The sequence below is a fragment of the Octodon degus genome, unplaced genomic scaffold (assembly GCF_000260255.1).
Source record: "Octodon degus isolate 3935 unplaced genomic scaffold, OctDeg1.0 scaffold00427, whole genome shotgun sequence".
NCBI classification, from domain to species: domain Eukaryota; kingdom Metazoa; phylum Chordata; class Mammalia; order Rodentia; family Octodontidae; genus Octodon; species Octodon degus.
The window spans coordinates 235882-246005 of record NW_004525003.1 but is presented as its reverse complement, the minus strand read 5'-3'; positions in this window follow the sequence as shown (position 1 = coordinate 246005).

Below are 10124 nucleotides of genomic sequence, written 5' to 3'. Positions count from 1 at the left end.
GACTTAAAGTTCAACTTATCAATACTTGATGAAAAATACCTGTTCCTTATTATGCCTAAGATGTTTGCAATGCAGTGAAATTCTATTCTTGTCATCTAGCTGCCTCCTGGGAATTTACTGGAGGAACTGACAACAACATATCATAGTGATAGATGTATCTCTGTTTATAAAAGCACAATTTCTGATATGCAAATTTTGCAAATAAGCAAGATACACCTCATTTGAGGAATGGTTGAAAAATATGCAGTATTTTTCTACAATGCAGTATTAATCAGCTTTAATAAATGGTAAACTTGAAGCATTTCTATTTAAGAGGATGGCACTTGAACATACAGTCATAAGTGAAATAAATTGAACACATATGTGAAAATATTTTATCGTCTCCTCAGTAGAAGAACTCAAAAGATGAAGTACAAATAGAACTGTGTATCACAATTAAAAGGAAAGTGCGAACTTGAGGATTGGACAATGAGAAGGCAAAGACATATGCTGGGAAATATGAAAGGTGCAAAGCTATATATTTATAAATACATGATGTGTATGGAAATGATCTTGATAAATATCAGCAGCTTTTTAAACAAACAGTTAATTGTTAAGATTCTCACCATAGCTAAATATACGTGCTGATAACTGTGAACCAAGTAACTGAACTGAATTTAGTAATGTGTAACAGAGGGGATAAGCTTGGAATGCCTGTAATTCTTGTCTTCTAGTCTTGTACTCCTTGTCATTTCATAAAAATTAGTACCATACTATCTCTCAGGTAAATATTCTTTTTTTCTAAAGTGCAATAATAAAAATAAAGAAGGAAATAAATAATATCACATGAGCTTCCTACTGCAATGCCTTATGCGCTGAGATTATGAAATTTTGATGTAACAAAATGTGATTCTCTCTTCATATTCTTTAAATATTTTTTTTAATTTTTATTTTTTTTCTTCATTTTTCTGCCGGGACCTACAGTTTAACATACCAATACTTGATGGAAAATATGTAATCCATTTTCAGCCTAAGATGTTTGATATGCAGAAAGACAGGTTAAACCCAAATACATATGTTATTGGGTAATAATAAACTTCTGTTTTGCAGGTTGAAAAGTTTAATTTTCTAGACCGAAATTTAGGGAAATAGAAGAGCAGTAAGGACAGCCAAGATTTTCACCCTAGTCTTTTAAATTCAGTGAAGATTCAGGACATAGGAGAACTTATACTGTAACATAATGTAACACATTTGTGTCCAAAATTTTCTGATGAAGGAGATTATGAGGCTATAGAGCAATGTGATAGATGATGTACAGTATGCTTAGGATATTAAGGGAAAGAAAGCATTCTCTCAGGCTTTCACAGAGTGTCAAATTGGTGAAGAACGGTCATGATTCATCCAAAGGGCTGACACTGACAAAGGATCTGCAAAATGCGGTACAGGGTACTGGATAGGTCCTAAGGGTACTTGACCTCATCAGATAGAAGAGATTCAATGCTTGTTGTAGAGAGCTTACTTTATCTCGGTCTTAACAACCCAGCAAAAAGTATAAAAACGAGGTATATAAGGTAAAGCCATACTGATGTGCTGAGCTCTGAAAGGCTGAGGTCAACAATTTCTTCAGTTAACCCATTACTATTGGACTCCTGGATTATATTGGACTGCCGAATTTATGAACCTATATTATTTTGATAAGAATTGAATACCAATCTCTGCGAGGACTAAACAAAAAAGGGGATACAAAAGAAGCGCACTTTGTATTTGTATATATAGAATTGATAGGATAGATGTACAGCTACTTTCACTTAATGCAATGAGAATATAGTTTTGTACTGATAGTATTTTGACAGGATATTCTGTCTGTATCTTGCACTATGGATAACTACTAAAAAGATAACAATGTACTTGTATTAATTATGAAAGGGTCCTATTAATTAGTTCTGAAACTGCCTAATTGCTATTTGTTTCTTATAAAAATGAAATAAAATACATCCTTCAGTATTAGCTCATAGTATTTTCCACTAAGAGAAAATTACCCTGGCAGTGACCTCCCTGTGAAAGAATATTGGAGCAGCTCTTCTTTACAGAAGAGATATTGTCTCCATTTTCACTGAGCCTGAAGGCACTTCATTGTATGGATATGTACAGAGCTAGTTAGCACTTCTCTGTATCCTCTGAACTGTTCTTAAGCAATTGATATTGGTCTAACTGAGGTGCTGGAAATATTCTTTGAAGATGGTATGCATTTCTCCCTGGCACCTACACCTATAACTTTTTTTCTGTGAGCTGGGTCCAGACAAGATGGAGAGCCAATGCTCTTTGCTGTTAGCTGAGATTGATCCTCAAGATAGGAGCTCTCACTTCTGGGGCTTGAAAGATTTCAGTGGAGATGAACCAACAGAACTCCAAAAGAACAGATATTACATCAATAGCATAATGCAGGTTACATTCTCTACATATTCTGTCTGCAAATGACAGAGGTAAATGTAGGCCACCTGCCAAACTGAGCTCACAGCACTCATCTTCTTCCCATAATTCTCAAGCATGCGTCCTCCAGATACTCCTCCATGAAATAAACCTTGGTGCTTCCTGGGTCTCCCTTTTTGTTCTGGAAATCCATCTTTGTGCCTGGACTTAGCCTCCTTTAATTCTCAATAATTATATATTTTTTGAATTAAAAATAATGCTTTATTTCAAAATTCTATCAAAATATCATTTTTGGTAGTATTCAATATATTCTGAACTAAAATCTAAGTGTCTTTTAAGCCCTTAGCAAGCTATCACTAAAATAAAAATATCGATCTGGATCATGCATTTAATACCTTATAGCATATTGGATTTCCCATTTCCTTGGCCATGACCATCTGACAGTTTTAATATGTCTGTTTACACTTTCAAGCACATGGAAGATAAAATTGTCACAAATTTGTAAAAAGCAATACCAGTTTAATAGAGAGTTGTTTATTCTGTGATTTCTTGCTGATGATAACCAATAATATTTTGGTCTTCAGTAAATTCTGTTGTGATTTCCAATCTACTTTGAAGTCTTTATTAAAAAGTAATTCCTATATTGTCCATCATTTCATTTAAGGTTCAACATCTGATGGTACACCTCTAAATACATTACAATCATGTAAATTGTGTCTTAATTATTTTTAAATGTTATTTTAATTAAGAAAAAATAGCAACGAGAAAGTTTTAAAACTGAATAATGACAGTTTTAATAATTAATACACTCTACATTGTTATCTTCTTAGTGTTTATCCATCATACAAGATGCAGAAATGATATCCTGTGAAATCAATATTAGTACAAATATTTCTTCTCATTGTATTAAGCGAAAGTAGCTGTATATCTATCCTCACTGTTCTGTATACACAGATAAAAAATGCTCCCTTCTTTGTGTTCCATTTTTTGTAGTCCTATCAGAAATGTATATTCAAATGACATATAAATACTATCGTTGTGTAAATTCAGCAAAACAATCCAACACAGTCCAGAAGTTCACAGTAGTAGTGGGTTATCTGCAGAAATTGTTGACTAGAGCATTTCACAGCTCAGAACATTAATATGGCTTTACTTTATATACCTTCTTGTTAATTTAGTTCTCGATGGTAAGGACAAAGATAAAGCAAGTTCTACATAACAAGCAATGCGACTTTTATATTAGATAAAGTCAGTCAAATACGAGAGGATTTATTCTGTAACCTGTAACCACTTTGTAGATCCATTTTCAGTGTCAGTCATGAGGTCGAATCATGGCTATTGCTTGAACAATTTGCTCTCTGTGAAAGCATGGGCGAATGCTTTCGGTCCATGTGAATCTCCTTAGACACACTGCACATAGTGGGTCACATTCCTCTGTGATTCTATAATTTTCAGGATCAGAAAACTTGGGACAAATGTGAGCTTCATAATGGTATTGTATTTTTTTTGTTTGTCCTGAATTTTCACTGCTCTTGACAGGCTTGTGATAAACATTTGACTACTCTCGCATGCCTTCCTTTTCTCTACTTTTTGATTTGCAGATTAGGCTTTTATCCCTCCAGAAGAGAAGATTTGTACTACACTGCATGTTATGCAGTTCGGTTTACCCTTACTAACTGTTTTACTAGCAAACACTTTGTGGATAATATGGAGCAGATATTTTTCGTGAATAATTCACATGTTAAACTTTTAGTCCAAACAGAATATGAAGAAAAAACAAGAAATAATAATAGAGTAATAAATACTTACATATTTTTACAAAGAAATTTAGATATGTAAACATATACAGCATTGTGGCAGGGCAATATTGTGACTTTTTTTTCTTGTCTCATTTTTTTTCATTGATTACCTTTAAAAAAAACTTTACTTGAGAGACAGTGTAGTAATAATTGGTAAGTCATGACAAAAACTTCATATTTAAAAGCACAGAATGACAGGTATTACAAGCCTGTCTCTTCCGTTACGCATTGTGCTTTTCAGTGCAGTTGTTTGAATGACAAGTATTAGCATGCATATTTTAATCCTAGCAATCACCTGCTATTTTCCAAAACTTACTGTTTCTCGGTATCACTTCCTCGCCTATCCTGTGAAAGTAAATATATGCCTTAACACTGTCATGTTTCCCAGCATTTTTCCTTGACTTCTCCTCATTGCACAATCCTCAACTTTTCCTTTTCCTTTTAAGTGTATTATACTTTTCTATTTGTATTTCTTCTTTTGAGTTCTTATACTGGGGAATCTATAAGATATTTACAAATGTAGGTCTGGTTTATTTCACTAATAAATATAACTTCAAGTGGAATCCACTTAAATATAAAGGCTTTGAATTTTCATTCTTTATAGCAAATAATACTCCATTGTATAAAAATAAGACATCTTTTTCAAGCATTCCTCATGTGAAGGGCATTTTGGTTATTTCCAAGATTTGGCTATCACAAATTGAGGTGCTATAAACAGTTTCACATATATCACTATGATATGACATATTCAATTCCTACGCAAATATTTCCAGTAGAGAGTTTGCTGGCTTTAAAATAATTTCCAATTCTAGATTTCTATGGAGCCTCCAAACTTATTTCTGTAATGGTTACACCTGTCTATATTTCCACTAGTCATGAAAAAGGGTTTCCTTGTCCTCACAACTCCACATATGTTGTTTGCGGATTTCTTTATGATAGCCATTCTTTTCAGAATGAGATGTTATGCCAGTGGTGTTTTAAATTGCATTTTTCAAATGGCCAGAGATGTGGACCATTTTTTCATAAATTTATTAGTTTTTCTTTTCATCCTCTGAGAAAAGTTTGTTCATCTTTGATGCCAACCCTGGTTTTAGGCTTTAAATTTAGGGTCCCTAACTTTTTTGGTACTTTGTGAATTCTATAGAGCAGATCATTTCATGAGTGCTTATTCTTAAGATTTTTCTGAAGTTTGTGAATTTTGTTTTGACTTTGTTGGAAATTTCTTTGACGTGCAAGATCTTCTGAGGAAGAGGTTGTCGCAGTTGTGCATTCTTTTAAGAATAACCCATGCGATTTGATGTTTGTTCATCAATGCTTTGCCTCCCCCTATGTCTTCAGGAGTTCCTTGTACATTCTTTTTTTAGAATTCTTAGTGTTTCTTTTGTAATATTTAGATTTTTAATCCATTTTGACTGTAGCTTAATGCATGCCAATATACCTGTGCCAAATATTGTTTTTTGGCATGTAGAGAGTCAGTTTTCATAGCACTGTTTCTTTAAATGTCTCTCCTAATTTCAGTAATGGTGTTTGGCCACTTTCTCAAAGACCACGTGGCTATCTGTGTTGGGAGAAGCCTCTGCATCTTCTAAACTATTCAATTAACCCCAGGGCTACTTTGTTGCCAATACCATGCTGATTTTTTCACAGTAGCTTCGTAGTATAATTTCAAATGAGAAATTTTATTCCCACCTTTCTTGTCTTTTTAGCCAGGATTGCCTTGTCTATTCTAAGTCTTTTTTGGTTCGAAATAAATTTTAGAGGCAATTTCTCTAGGTCTGTGAGGTATGATATTGGTAGATATTTTGTCCAAAAACACTCTTCGGACAAATCTTTTTTTTTCATTGAATTAAGAGAAGGTAGCTGTATATCTATCCTAACTATTTTGAATATACATGTGCAAAATGGTCTTTCTTTTGTTTCTGTTCTTGTGTTTTGCTTTGTTCCCATAATTCTACTGAAAAACAAGTATCAATTAGACGATTTCAATCCAAAGTGCTAGGACAGTTTTAATAAATAACACATTACATGCTTTCTTCCTAGTCATTAATTGCTCTACAATATGTGGACATAATAAGGTATTTACAGACAGGATTAGAAAAAATTCCTCTATACATTAAAAGAATCAAGGTATATATCTATCATAACAACTTGGAATACAGAGATATAAAATGGACATTCAACTGTATTCCCTTTCTTTGTTAAGTTCCCTTTTTGAATGTTATATGTGTGTAAATTCAACAAAATATTCTAAAAGGGTCCAGTAGCCCATAATAGTATCAGATCTTTCTTCTGACTAGCAATGTCTGAAATTGTTGACCTGAGTCCCCTGCAACACAACATAACAGCATGGCTTTACTTCTTATACATTTTTTATACTTTTCTGCCAAATGGTGGTAAAGCACGATGTATGCAAAAAGAGTTGTAGCTTTTGGGTCTGATGAGGTCAGTGAAATTTCCACAGTATTTACCCTGAGATCCTGTACATCATATTTTAGAACCTTTGTAAGTGTCATCCTTGTGGATGAGCCATGGCCATTGCTTGGCCAATGTGCTTTCTGGGAAAGCCATGTTTTCTCTTCATGTGACTCCTTAGACACACTCTACATCATCGATCACTTTCCTATTTGGCCCCATACTTTCCTTAATCAGAAAATGTGGGAAACTTCCGAATTACATGACATTACAGTATGTGTTCTCATATATCCTGAGTCTTAATTGACCTTAGAAGGCTAGGGCAAAAATGTTGGCTTTCATTTTGGCACTCATTTTCTCTAATTTGGATCTGAAATCTTAGGTTGTTAAAAATCCAGAAGACCATACAACTTAGACTGTTAAACTTAAACTCACTAACCCTGTGAATATAAAACTATTAGGCATAATATGGAACAGATATTTTTCATCAAGTATTGCTATGTTGAAATTTAAGTTCCTACAAAGTGTGATGAAAAAATATTAAATATTAAAATATATTTCCAAGAAAAGGCATAAAGTGTTATGCACTTCTTATGTTTACAAATAAGTTCAAAAATCTCATAATATACAACCTTAAAGCAGGACAGTCTATAATATTCCTTTTCCTGTCTCTTGCCTTCACTCAATAGCCCCTTCTTTTAGAAGAGTCATTGCCCCAAGAGACAGCACAGAAACAACTGGTAAGTCATGGAAAGCAGCCCATATGCAGAAGACCAGAATGACCAACATTCCAAACATGATGCTACTATTACAGATTACCATCAGCAGTGCAGTTACTTATTTCACAGGTATCAGCATATATAATTATTCAGGGTGTGAATCTTCCCATTTAATTGCTGGATTCAAAACTTTCTGGAGATTTTCAAGATAAATGCTTTGTCTATCTTCTACATACAACTGTACAGCTCGACATTTTTATATTTCCTAGCTCTTCTCCTTTCCCTCTCTTGATTAGTCTTTGATATCCTGCTTTCTTTTTACTTGTATTATGCCCTTCTATTTTTATTTCTTCTCTTGAGTACTTATTCAATGGAAACTATATCACATTTACACGTGTGTATCTGGTTTATTCTAATTATGAGTATATCTTCAAGTGGCACCCACTTCAATATAAAGCTTCCAGGTTATCATTCTTAATGTCTGAATAATATGCTATTGTTTAAAAATACCACATCTTTCTCAACCATTCCTCATGGAATGGGCAACTTGGTTGTTTACAAGATTTGGTTATCACAAATTATGCTTCTATAATCATAGGCACACATATATCCCTATGATATGAAAATTTAAGATCCTCTGGGAAAATTCCCAGTAGAGGAATAGCTAGTTTAAATGGGTTTACCAGTCCAACATTGTAAGGAATCTCTACACACATTTGCATAACTGTTGTCCTTATCTCCATTCCCATCCGCAGTGTGTAGTGATCATTTTTTCCCAAGCCCCTCAAACATTTGTTGTTGGCTGATTTCTTTATGCTAGACATTCTTTCTGGGGTGAGATGATATCTCAATGTGGTTTTAATTTGCATTTCACGAAAGGCTAGTGATGTGGAGCATATTTTCATATACTTATTCGCTTATTTTACTTCATCCTCTGAGAAGTGTGTGATCATCTCTGCTGCCCATTTCTGAATGGGGTCTTTAAGTTACCAGGACACTTGTATTTTATTTCCTTAAAAATTCCAGAGAACAGACATCTGTCTGATTCCTCACTTTTCACGACTTTTCCAAATTTTTGTGTTGCCATTATACTTTGTTGGTAATTTCTTTCGACTTGAAAAATTTTCTCAGTAAGAGTATGTCCCAGTTGTTAATTTTCCATCTCTTTCCCGTGGCATTTGATTTCTGCTAGTGAATAATTTGCCTACCGCTATATCTACAAGAGTTTCTCCTAATTTCTCTTCCAGGAGATTTAGAGTCTCTGCTTCAATGTTTAGATCATTAATGTATTTTGACTTTAGCTTAGGGAATGGAGATAGATCTGGGGCAATATTTAATTTTCGGTATGTAGACGGCCACTTTTTACAGCACCTTTCTTTTAAAGAGGCTATCTTTCTTCAGTTGAATATGTTTGGCCCCTTTGTCAAAAATAGGGTGACCGAGGGTGTTCCTGGTTGATTCAGCATCTTCTAGTATAGTCCATTGATCCTCAAGTCTGTTTTGTTCCCAGGACCATGCTGACTTTATCATAGGAGCCTTGTAGTATAATTTCAAGTAAGGAATTGTAATGCCTCCTGTCTTGCCTTTATTGTGCAGCACTGCCTTAGCTGCTCTAAGTCCTTTCTGTCTTCCAGATGAATTTTAGGAATGATTTCACTACCTTTGTGAGGTATCTTGTTGGTAGTCTGATAGGTATTGTATTGCATCTGTAAAGTAATTTTGGGAGTGTAACTACCCTCACAAGGTTGGTTCTTCCTATCCAGTAGCATGGAACACCTCTCCATCTTCTGAAATCTCTATTAACTTTTTTCAGATTACTGTGATTTCCCTTACAAAGATCTTTGACTTCTTTTTTTTCCCATAATTTTATAGATAAACAAATAGCAATGAGACAGTTTCAAATCAAATTGGTGGAACAGTTTCAACACTTAACACATTGCATACAATTTTCCTAGTGGTTAATTGCTGTACAAGATGTGGGCATGATATCCCATTTACAAACACCATTAGAACAAATCACTGTATTCATTTCTTTTTCATTTGATCAAAGTATAGAGTATAATTCTATACTAATTTCCATCCATTGAAATTAGAGTAAAGCAAGTTAAATTGAACAGTTGAGAAACTACCGTTTTAGTTGTAGTTGTTATTCTTGGTACCACGGATCAGACTTAGTACCTTGTGGTTGCCAAGGAAGCACTTAATCAACTGAGCTATCTCCCTGGCCTCAATTTACACATTTTTTTACATGATTGTGTTTGGCTACACATTCTCTTCTTTTTTTCCCATAATTTTATTGAATAACAAATAGCAATGAGATAGTTTCAAATCAAATTTGTAGGACAGTTTGAATAATTAACACATTGCATACATTCTTCCTAGTGGTTAAATGCTGTACAAGATGCAGACTTAGTATTCCATTTACAATCACCATTATAACAAATCATTCTATTCATTATGGGAATGTAACTAAATATCTATCCCAACCAATTTGAACACACACATACAAAATGGACATACATCTGTATATTTTTTTGTGAAGTACCGTTATTTGAATATTATAGGTGTGCAAACTAAGCAAAATATTCTAAAAGAGTTCAGTAGCCCATAATAGTATTGGGTCTTCCGCTTGACTTGCAATGTCATAAATTGTTGACTTGAGTCCCCTACAGCTCAACATAACAGCATGGCTTTACTTCTTATATTTCATTTTTATACTTTTCTGCTGGATGGTTAAGACCAAGGTAAAGCAGGACCTATGCAACAAGAGTTGTAGCTTTTGGGT